The sequence below is a fragment of the Triticum aestivum genome, chromosome 4A (genome assembly GCF_018294505.1).
Source record: "Triticum aestivum cultivar Chinese Spring chromosome 4A, IWGSC CS RefSeq v2.1, whole genome shotgun sequence".
Lineage (NCBI taxonomy): Eukaryota > Viridiplantae > Streptophyta > Magnoliopsida > Poales > Poaceae > Triticum > Triticum aestivum.
In genome coordinates, this window is record NC_057803.1 from 265,582,121 (window position 1) to 265,593,986 (window position 11,866).

The 11,866-nt window shown below is 44.7% G+C and overlaps 1 long non-coding RNA gene across 1 annotated transcript; it reads left to right on the forward strand.

Moving 5' to 3' along the window:
- Nucleotides 1–9,595: 9,595 nt before the first annotated feature.
- LOC123081964 (uncharacterized) lies at nucleotides 9,596–10,578 on the forward strand. The gene is made up of 2 exons (XR_006438873.1): nucleotides 9,596–9,984; nucleotides 10,072–10,578. It is a non-coding gene; the product is annotated as an uncharacterized lncRNA (long non-coding RNA).
- Nucleotides 10,579–11,866: the final 1,288 nt, after the last annotated feature.

The window sequence follows — 11,866 nt, forward strand, 5'->3', positions numbered from 1 at the left end:
AGAATAATGTAATTCTTATTCTTGTTTCATCAAAGTGATTAATTCCTTATTCCAGAGTGGTTCATCATACATATTCTTGGTTTCAAGTGCTCATCTTTCTTTTCCGGAGTTCCAAGCTCTCGCAATTATGTAATCATGGAGACCTTTCTAAAATCTTTACAAGGATTCACCTTGTGTTTTCAACTTATTTTTCCTTCCGTTTGATCATCCTTTTGTTTAACGGAGTTCTTCATGAAGGTTCTACATGATGGTTCATAAAGGATTTAATTCCTTTTCTAAGTTTTCATCGAGATTCATTTCTAGGGAGATCAAGCTTTCTTCATCTTGCAATCCGGAGTGCAATTTCTTTCTACCGTATCTTTGGAGGTGGTATTATGTCATTCTTCATAATTTGAGTTCATGCTTCATGATTCACATATTGTTAAGAATGAGATATTTTAAATCCATCAATCTCGTCATTTGAGTTATCTTGGGTTATATTTCACCTAAATCTTTCCCTAAGGATTTTGCTATTAATGGTGATAATATATGATCCAAGTTCTTCATCTATCCTCCAGGTGAAATAATTCTCTCGTCTCATCGGTCATACCAATCCAATTCTTTTCCCGTGAGTAGCAGTTTGTCACCTAATAATTTGAGATGTATTCCATAAGGCCATATCAAGCTTATTCTTTTCGTTGTTGGTTTTCCAACAACTCCGTTCTACCATTTGCTGTAAGCGTGCTCCCTCAAGATCTTGTTTCTCGTCGTTCATTCCATTCCATTCTCACTTCTGTTCCGGAGGCATTGCGATATTGCTTTCTTCAACCATCATCCCGTTGTCAAAGTTCATATTCTTTTCCTCGCTTATCCCATTTATTCGGAGTGTTGTACCGTTTTGCTCAAGTTCTTTTCATCTTATCAAGTCTTGCTTAACTTCTTAACCGGAGTGGTTTCAATATATATCTTGCCCTTCAACCTCAAGTTTTTTCGCAATGTTCTTTGTTCCTGTTTTCTATCGGAGTGTTGTCGACTTTGTTCACCTTCGTTGTATTCTTTTCTCGAAATTGTTCAACCTCGCAACGTTCTTTGGTTTCACCCATTGGTCAAAGAAGCAACTTAGTTTTACCTATTCTCTTTCTCTTCCGTTTTCCCTCCGGTGCCATTCTAGATCTCGGGACAAGATCCTCTCGTAGTGGTGGAGTGTTGTGACGCCCTGAGACCGTTGCGCCAGGTGTCTTCCAGTTATTCGTTGTTGTTGCTTTGTCTTTTGCTTGTGTGTTGCATCTTGCCATGTCATCATCCGCATTGCATCATCATGTTTTCTAAACTTGCATCCGTCCCGATCTCCTCGTTCCGTCCGTTGTCCATTCTGTGCCCAGACACACTTGCACGCGCCCGCGGCATGTCCGAAATAGTATTTTATAAGTGGCCGAAAAATGTTCTCGGAATGGGATGAAAGTTGGCGTGTGGTATTATTATAGTGTAGATAGACCGCCTGTCATGTTTCATCGCATTTGGAGTCCGTTTGACGCCCCAACGAATAACTATAGCGGGAGTATAGCCGGCCTAACGTCGGACGTTTTCGGTCTCCGGAAACGGTTGCCGGGTTGCATTCCCCCTCTCTCCTCTCAGTCTGCACACTTGACCTTGTCCGTCTAACCCTCTCTGCACAGCGCATCGGACCTCCTTGCGCACACGTCCGAAAGCTGTCCCGGACCCGACCCGGACTGTCGCCACCGTTGTGTCTGGATCATCCCCGAACGTCTACAAAACATCACCGTTTTCTTTTTTGGACTCCCTAGCTATTTTATCCGCGATCATCCGATTATGATCGTAGGGTCGAGATAGCCCCTAACCTAACCCGTGGTGTATATATCCCTCCACCCCTAGTCCTTTTTGGTCAAACCCAAGAAATTAGGAGGTTTGTCCCTTCACCCGCCGCCACACTCTCCCCCTAATCCCCTCTCGGGATCCTCCCAGATCTGATCCAGCCAACCACGCGCAGCAAACCCCCCTTCCTCGGTTTCAGATCCACCATACATCCCTTCGATCCATCTTCAGTCAACGAGCGCCAACGCTCAAATCCCGCAGGAGCCCGATGCCCTCTGCGCCTCGATCCATCCTCACCTGCAAGATCAGCTACATCCTCTCCATTCCCGCCACAGATGAGCATCACACAGCTCTTTTCCTTCTCTTGTCGTCCTCGTCTCTCAACTCTCTCTCATCTCTCTCTTATCTTCACCAGGAGATAAACACCAATCGAAGATGCAGCACCGCCCCGAGCTCCGTCCGTGACGCCAAGTCCCTGTGACGCGCCTACCACCTCCTCTTAATCCTCATGCCCCTCCCCTTTCTTTTCCCTGTATCTCTCACCTTGCCTCCCTGCAGGAACCGTGCAGCGCCGCCGCCCTTGGAACTCCTCCGCCATGGTCGCCAGGTCCCATGGTCTCCGCTGCCTCCGCTTCGATCCGGCAGGAAACGAGACCCGAAGGCTTCTCGCGCTTGGATCCGGACGCCACCGAGCTCCCGCGCTGACCCCTCGTCATCCTGCCGCTCGCCGGAGTCCCCAGCACCGTTGTGCCTGCTGTTTGCTTCACCGAACCGGCCGCCAAGTCCCACGCTGTTGCTGCTCTTTTTCCTGTCGAGAAGAGGAGGACGCCGCATCTGCCCCGAGTCGTTCGAGTGAGCGCGTTGACCTTTCCCCGACCGAACCAAGCAGGTCGGCCCAGCGCGCCCCAGCCAGCCTCTCCCTCTCCAGCGACCGGGCCGAAGCCCAAGGAGTGAGCTGCTTCCCAACGCCTCTCTGTTGGCCCAAGAATAGATTTTGCACAATGTATTTTTTCCTTGTCTGTGTTTTTAGCAATTAAACCTGAGAATGCAGTTTTGCAGGAAAACCCTTGCAGATTCATGCATTTAATAATTCACCAACCGTGCATCGGATGTAAATAATTTATATATGAAACTTGACTAGAATTTCATCTAGTTTAATAATATGCAGATTTCATCTATGTTTAAAATGTTTAAAATGCTATTTGTTTTAATTTGCTTAAATAACTTGCTAAAACGGTTTAAATCATAACTAAATAACCGTAGCTCGGTTTCTAATAAACTTTATATGTAAATGGGGTAGAATTTTGCCTAGTTTAACATGGTGGCATCACTTTGCATGTTAAACAACTATAAAATTTGGTTTAGGGCAGAACAGCACCAAACCTAATATATGCATATGGGGATTTACTAGAATTGTTGTTCGTTGCTTCCGGCCTCATTTAAACTTGACTAGATAGGTAGTTTTACTTTGCTTCACCCTCTTGCCATGCTAACAACATTTAATCTTGTTGGGTACATAAACGAGATCGAACTAAGTAACTCGAATGTGGTGTTCCGTCAATATGCATCCCATTGCATATTGAGCTCCACTTAATTTGTAGGATTGCTTGTGCATTTTGCCATGCCATGTATCTTTAAACCGGACATGCATCATACTTGGTTGTGCATCATGCCATGTCCATGTATTGTTTGTTTACTATGTTGTTTGCTTTCTTCCCAGTGTACTTCTTCTTGGTAATCCGTAACGTGGTGTTTGTGAGGATCCGTTCGACTACGTCCGTTTGTCATCTTCATGGACTCGTTCTTCTTCCTTGCGGGATTTCAGGCAAGATGACCATACCCTCGAAATCACTTCTATCTTTGCTTGCTAGTTGCTCGCTCTTTTGCTATGCCTATGTCGCGATACCTACCACTTGCTTATCATGCCTCCCATATTGTTGAACCAAGCCTCTAACCCACCTTGTCCTAGCAAACCGTTGTTTGGCTATGTTACCACTAGCTCAGCCCCTCTTATAGCATTGTTAGTTGCAGGTGAAGATTAAAGTTTGTTCCTTGTTGGAGCATGGAGATGTTGTTCCTTGTTGGAACATGTATACTTGTTGGGATATCACAATATCTTTATTTAATTAATGCATCTATATACTTGGTAAAGGGTGGAAGGCTCGGCCTTATGCCTGGTGTTTTGTTCCACTCTTGCCGCCCTAGTTTCCGTCATATCGGTGTTATGTTCCCGGATTTTGCGTTCCTTACGCGGTTGGGTTATAATAGGAACCCCTTGACAGTTCGCTTTGAATAAAACTCCTCCAGCAAGGCCCAACCTTGGTTTTACCATTCGCCACCTAGCCTCTTTTTCCCTTGGGTTAGGCCAGCCCAAGGGTAATCTTTATTTTAACCCCCCCCCGGGCTAGTGCTTGTCTAAGTGTTGGTCCGAAATAGAGCCACTTGCGGCGCCACCTCGGGGAAACTTGAGGGCTCGTTTTAGCTATACGTAGTGTTCATCCGGTGTTGCCCTGAGAACGAGATATGTGCAGCTCCCATCAGGATGTCGGTGCATCGGGCGGTCTTGCTAGTCTTGTTTTACCATCGTTGAAATGTCTTGTAACCGGGATTCCGAGTCTGATCGGGTCTTCCCGCTAGAAGGAATATCCTTCGTTGACCGTGAGAGCTTGTGATGGGCTAAGTTGGGACACCCCTGCAGGGTTTAGAACTTTCGAAGGCCGCGCCCGCGGTTATGGGCAGATGGGAATTTGTTAATGTCCGGTTGTAGAAAACCTGAAGTTGACCTTAATTAGAATACATCAACCGCGTGTGTAACCGTGATGGTCTCTTCTCGGCGGACTCCGGGAAGTGAACACGGTGTTGGAGTTATGCTTGACGTAGGTTGTTCTAGGATCACTTCTTGATCATAGTTTTATCGACCGTGCTTTTGCCTTCTCTTCTCGCTCTCTTTTGCGAATATGTTAGCCACCTTATATTCTAGTCGCTTGCTGCAGCTCCACCTCATACCTTTACCTTACCCATAAGCTTAAATAGTCTTGATCGCGAGGGTGTGAGATTGGTGAGTCCCCGTGACTCACAGATACTTCCAAAACCAGTTTGCAGGTGCCGATGATACCGTGCAGATGACGCAACCAAGCTCAAGGAGGAGCTCGATGAAGATCTTGTTCTTTGTGTCATTTTGTTCTAGTCGATCAGTAGTGGAGCCCAGTTGGGGTCGATCGGGGATCTGTGTAGCATTTGGGGTAGTCTTCTTTTTATTTTGGTTCCGGAGCCGGACCTTGATTGTATCTGGATGAATGTAATGTTTTATTCATGTAATTGTGTGAAGTGGCGATTGTATGCCAACTATGTATCTCTGTCCCTTTTGTACTACATCGGTTGTGTGATGATTACCTCACTTGCGACATTGCTTTCAATGCGGTTATGCCTCCAAGTCGTGCTTCGACACGTGGGAGATATAGCCGCATCGAGGGTGTTACAACTTGGTAATCAGAGCCTTCCCCGACCTTAGGAGCCCCCACTGCTTGATCGAATTAGCTGACGTTGTTGAGTCTAGAATAATGTTTTGAGTCAATTAGGAATTATATATCGGAGAGTTAGGAATTCTTTTTACTCCCCAGTCCCTTCATCGCTCTAGTAAGGCATCCTGACGTATAGTTTTGTCTCTTCTCTTCTCAAATTTCACTAAAAAATTAGGATCACGCGGGTATCTTGGAATCGTTCCGATCGATTTGTGACGAGAACATTGTTCTTGGTGCCTCCTGTCATTTAGGGGTTGTGGCAGTGTCCCGGGGAGTTGAGCTCCGAGGTGTTTTCGTCACAATTTTATCGTTGCAGTTCTGGAATACCTGAGTTTAGTTTCGCCGACATCGAAAATCTCTTTTATGCAGTTGTTGGTGAGATAACCTCGACGCCACCCAGTACTGGGGTGGGAGTTCGGGAGTATTGCCATAACTCGTATAACAGATGCTTTTCGAAGGTTGAGGTAGACGATTTCCGAAGGTTTCTTGGTTATGTGTTGAAGGATGGATACAGCTGGATGTAGGATTTGCTAGTTTGGGTGAGATATTATGCTTCCCCTGTATCCCCAACACCAGATTGCATAACCGAAAAGTTTTGGGAGTTTATAAGTGGGAATTCAAGTAGCTCTTAGGATTTCTTTCCGACGGATGTATGATATGAAATTGGGGTTCGATGTCTAGTGGTCCGCCTATCCACGGTTGGTTTTACAGTGGTCTCGTTGTGTCTTAAAGAGTCCTTGGCTATGCCGACTCGGGGACGCTTCGTATGTCATGTGCACTGCCTTGTACATGATGGTGCTGTATGATCGAGCCCGTGTAGGCCCCACCACGAAAACTTCGGATGAAATCTCTATCATACGTTTGTTCCGGCTTATTCTGCAAGCTAATCCTTTGTTTTGTTTTGAGTTGTGGTATTCGAGTTGCTTCGTAATAGAATGTTGATACCATCCCTTGTCTAAGTGGTGTTCTCATATTCCTATGTGAATACTAATCCTTCTTGATCATCGAGATTGTCTTCCAATCCTTTTCAACCGGCGTGTTTTCTCTTCATGTGGATCCAATCATTTCAACATCCGCTAGATCAAGTATTAGTTCTTCTCAACGGTGTTTGTTTCATCCGTCTCCAAGTTTCCTTTGTTTTTCCCGCCCACCCACCCTTTTTCTTCAAGGAATCCGATGTTTTAATCAAGTATCCTTTATATTCTCGTGAAGTCTATCCATTCCTTTTCCGTCAATGTTCTTATCCGGTGATTCTCAGGAAGATTCTAATGTAGCTTCAAGTTCGTCATTGTTCATTCTTTTCATCTTCGGTGGTTTCAAGTCAAGCTTTGTTGATCATATCCCTTTCCTCGTTTCAATGATTTCTCTTGCCGGTGCAATTCTTAATCATTCAACTTCTCGCTATTCAATTATTTCGGAGTGCTGAAGATATTTCAGAAGGCTCGTCTTTTCTTTCAAGATCCGTTCAAACCTATTTTTAGGTTGTTATCTCATTCAAGCCATTTTATTTAACCGGTGCTTTCTCTCTTTTAAATCGTTCAACGGTGTATCTTTTGAGTGGGCCCTAAGCCACATGTCTTTTTCCAGGATCTTACCTGACTCTTCTATTTTCCCAGAGCTATCCTAAATTCTTTTGAAGTTTGACGTAAGAATGAGTTATCATCAGTCATATGTATTTCTCCAAGATCTGTCAAATTCTTTCATCGTTGGTTCAACCTTTATAATTTTCATACCAGAGCGTCTCAACAACTCATGGTGGTTTTTCCCGTCGTCATTCGAAACATTTGAAGACCGAAGAAGAGTTTCTCTTATTCTTGCTCCATTCTCTTCAAGATTCGTGATTCTAACTTGTTGCCTTCCTCTCATGACTGTTTTCGATTGTGAGAAATCTTTTTACCTATCCGGGGCAATTCAAGAGTCTTCTCAGTTTATTATCCGGAGTCCATCATTTCAGAAGACTTGTTCATTCTCAGCTTTCAGCTCTCGTTCCCCAAATTGTACCGGTGCGTCATTCAAATATTCTCTAATCAATTCATGATCTCTTTGTTCCCTTGTATCTAAATTCTCTCAAGTATCTTCGTTCTTTTTATAAATCCCTTTACTTCGTTCATTTCCAATTCTTACGGTGGCTATTCAGGATTTTTTTTCCTTGCTATCTTATCTATTTATTCGTTGTCAATCCTAACGGTGATTCGTGCAAGAGTTCTCATCACTCGTTTTCGTATATATTCATTCGTTCTTCTCAATCCTACCGGTGACTTGTTGAAGACCTTCTCAAGTTTATGTTATATCTCTCTTAATCTTTTCTACGAGAATAAGTAGTGTGCCAAATCCGTTGATTGTCATCAATTTAATTGGTGAAGGATAAGAATAATGTAATTCTTATTCTTGTTTCATCCAAGTGATTAATTCCTTATTCCAGAGTGGTTCATCATACATATTCTTGGTTTCAAGTGCTCATCTTTCTTTCCCGGAGTTCCAAGCTCTCGCAATTATGTAATCACGGAGACCTATCAAAAATCTTTACAAGGATTCACCTTGTGTTTTCAACTTCTTTTTCCTTCCGTTTGATCATCCTTTTGTTTAAGGGAGTTCTTCATGAAGGTTCTACATGATGGTTCATAAAGGATTTAATTCCTTCTCTAAGTTTTCATCGAGATTCATTTCTAGGGAGATCAAGCTTTCTTCATCTTGCAATCCGGAGTGCAATTTCTTTCTACCGTATCTTTGGACGTGGTATTATGTCATTTTTGATAATTTGAGTTCATACTTCATGATTCACATATTGTTAAGAATGAGATATTTTAAATCCATCAATCTCGTCATTTGAGTTATCTTGGGTTATATTTCACCTAAATCTTTCCCGAAGGATTTTTCTATTAATGGTGATAATACATGATCCAAGTTCTTCATCTATCCTCCAGGTGAAATAATTCTCTCGTCTCATCGGTCATACCAATCCAATTCTTTTCCCGTGAGTAGCAGTTTGTCACCTCATAATTTGAGATGTATTCCATAAGGCCATATCAAGCTTATTCTTTTCGTTGTTGGTTTTCCAACAACTCCGTTCTACCATTTGCTGTAAGCGTGCTCCCTCAAGGTCTTGTTTCTCGTCGTTCATTCCATTCCATTCTCACTTCTGTTCCGGAGGCATTGCGATATTGCTTTCTTCAACCATCATCCCGTTGTCAAAGTTCATATTCTTTTCCTCTCTTATCCCATTTATTCGGAGTGTTGTACCGTTTTGCTCAAGTTCTTTTCATCTTATCAAGTCTTGCTTAACTTCTTAACCGGAGTGGTTTCAATATATATCTTGCCCTTCAACCTCAAGTTTTTTCGCAATGTTCATTTTTCCTATTTTCTATCGGAGTGTTGTCCCCTTTGTTCACCTTCGTTGTATTCTTTTCTCGAAATTGTTCAACCTCGCAAGGTTCTTTGGTTTCACCCATTGGTCAAAGAAGGAACTTAGTTTTACCTATTCTCTTTCTCTTCTGTTTTCCCTCCGGTGCCATTCTAGATCTCGGGACAAGATCCTCTCGTAGTGGTGGAGTGTTGTGACGCCCTGAGATCGTTGTGCCAGGTGTCTTCCAGTTATTCGCTGTGGTTGCTTTGTCTTTTGCTTGCGTGTTGCATCTTGCCATGTCATCATCCACATTGCATCATCATGTTTTCTAAACTTGCATCCGTCCCGATCTCCTCGTTCCGTCCATTGTCCATTCTGTGCCCAGACACACTTGCACGCGCCCGCGGCATGTCCGAAATAGTATTTTATAAGTGGCCGAAAAATGTTCTCGGAATGGGATGAAAGTTGGCGTGTGGTCTTATTATAGTGTAGATAGACCGCCTGTCATGTTTCATCGCATTTGGAGTCCGTTTGACGCCCCAACGAATAACTATAGCGGGAGTATAGCCGGCCTAACGTCGGACGTTTTCGATCTTCGGAAACGGTTGCCGGGATGCATTCCCCCTCTCTCCTCTTAGTCTGCACACTTGACCTTGTCCGTCTAACCCTCTCTGCACAGCGCATCAAACCTCCTTGCGCGCGCGTCCGAAAGTTGTCCCGGACCCGACCCGGACTGTCGCCACCGTTGTGTCTGGATCATCCCCGAACGTCTACAAAACATCACCGTTTTCTTTTTTGGACTCCCTAGCTATTTTATCCGTGATCGTCCGATTACGATCGTAGGGTCAAGATAGCCCCTAACCTAACCCGTGGTGTATATATTCGTCCACTGCTAGTCCTTTTTCGTCAAACCCTAGAAATTAGGAGGTTTGTCCCTTCACCCGTCGCCGCACTCTCGACCTAATCCCGTCCCGGGATCCTCCCAGATCTGATCTAGCCAACCATGCGCAGCAAACCCCCCTTCCTCATTTTCAGATCCACCATCCATCCCTTCGATCCATCTTCAGTCAACGAGCGCCAACGCTCAAATCCCGCAGGGGCCGATGCCCTCTGCGCCTCGATCCATCCTCACCTGCAAGATCAGCTCCATCCACTCCATTCCCGCCACAGATGAGCATCACACATCCCTTTTCCTTCTCTTGTCGTCCTCGTCTCTCAACTCTCTCTCATCTCTCTCTCTTATCTTCACCAGGAGATAAACACCAATCGAAGATGCAGCACCGCCCTGAGCTCCGTCCGTGACACCAAGTCCCTTTGCCACGCCTACCACCTCCTCTTAATCCTCATGCCCCTCCCCTTTCTTTTCCCTGTATCTCTCACCTCGCCTCCCTGCAGGAACCGTGCAGCGCCACCGCCCATGGAACTCCTCCGCCATGGTCGCCAGGTACCATGGTCTCCGCTGCTTCCGCTTCGATCCGGCAGGAAACGAGACCCGAAGGCTTCTCGCGCTTGGATCCGAACGCCACCGAGCTCCCGCGCCGACCCCTCCTCATCCTGCCGCTCTCCGGATTCCTCAGCGCCGCCATGCCTGCTGTTTGCTTCACTGAACCGGCCGCCAAGTCCCACATCGCTGCTGCTCTTTTTCCCGTTGAGAAGAGGAGGACGCCGCATCTTCCCCGAGTCATTCGAGCGAGCGCGATGACCTTTCCCCGACCGAACCAAGCAGGTCGGCCCAGCGCGCCCCTGCCAGCCTCTCCCTCTCCAGCGACCGGGCCAAAGCCCAAGGGGTGAGCTGCTTCCCAGCGCCTCTCTGTTGGCCCAAAAATAGATTCGGCCCAATGTATTTTTTTCCTTGTATGTGTTTTTAGCAATTAAACATGAGACTGCAGTTTTGCAGGAAAACCCTTGCAGATTCATGCATTTAATAATTCACCAACCGTGCATCGGATGTAAATAATTTATATATGAAACTTGACTAGATTTCATCTAGTTTAATAATATGCAACTTTCATCTATGTTTAAAATGTTTAAAATGCTGTTTGTTTTAATTTGCTTAAGTAACTTGCTAAAACAGTTTAAGTCATAACTAAATAACCGTAGCTCGGTTTCTAATAAACTTTATATGTAAATGAGGTAGAATTTTGCCTAGTTTAACATGGTGGCATCACTTTGCATGTTTAACAACTATAAAATTTGGTTTAGGGCAGAACAGCACCAAACCTAATATATGCATATGGGGATTTACTGGAATTGTTGTTCGTTGCTTCCGGCCTCATTTAAACTTGACTAGATAGGTAGTTTTACTTTGCTTCACCCTCTTGCCATGCTAACAACATTTAATCTTGTTGGGTACAGAAACGAGATCGAACTAAGTAACTCGAATGTCGTGTTCCGTCAATATGCATCCCGTTGCATATTGAGCTCCACTTAATTTGTAGGATTGCTTGTGCATTTTGCCAGGCCATGTATCTTTAAACCGGACATGCATCATACTTGGTTGTGCATCATGCCATGTCCATGTGTTTTTTGTTTACTATGTTGTTTGCTTTCTCTCCGGTGTACTTCTTCTTGGTAATCCGGTAACGTCGTGTTTGTGAGGATCCGTTCGACTACGTCCGTTTGTCATCTTCATGGACTCGTTCTTCTTCCTTGCGGGATTTCAGGCAAGATGACCATACCCTCGAAATCACTTCTATCTTTGCTTGCTAGTTGCTCGCTCTTTTGCTATGCCTATGCCGCGATACCTACCACTTGCTTATCATGCCTCCGATATTGTTGAACCAAGCCTCTAACCCACCTTGTCCTAGCAAACCATTGTTTGGCTATGTTACCACTAGCTCAACCCCTCTTATAGCATTGTTAGTTGCAGGTGAAGATTAAAGTTTGTTCCTTGTTGGAACATGGAGATGTTGTTCCTTGTTGGAACATGTTTACTTGTTGGGATATCACAATATCTCTTATTTAATTATTGCATCTATATACATGGTAAAGGGTGGAAGGCTCGGCCTTATGCCTGGTGTTTTGTTCCACTCTTGCAGCCCTAGTTTCCGTCATATCGGTGTTATGTTCCCGGATTTTGCGTTGCTTATGCGGTTGGGTTATAATAGGAACCCCTTGACAGTTCGCTTTGAATAAAACTCCTCCAGCAAGGCCCAACCTTGGTTTTACCATTCGCCACCTAGCCTCTTTT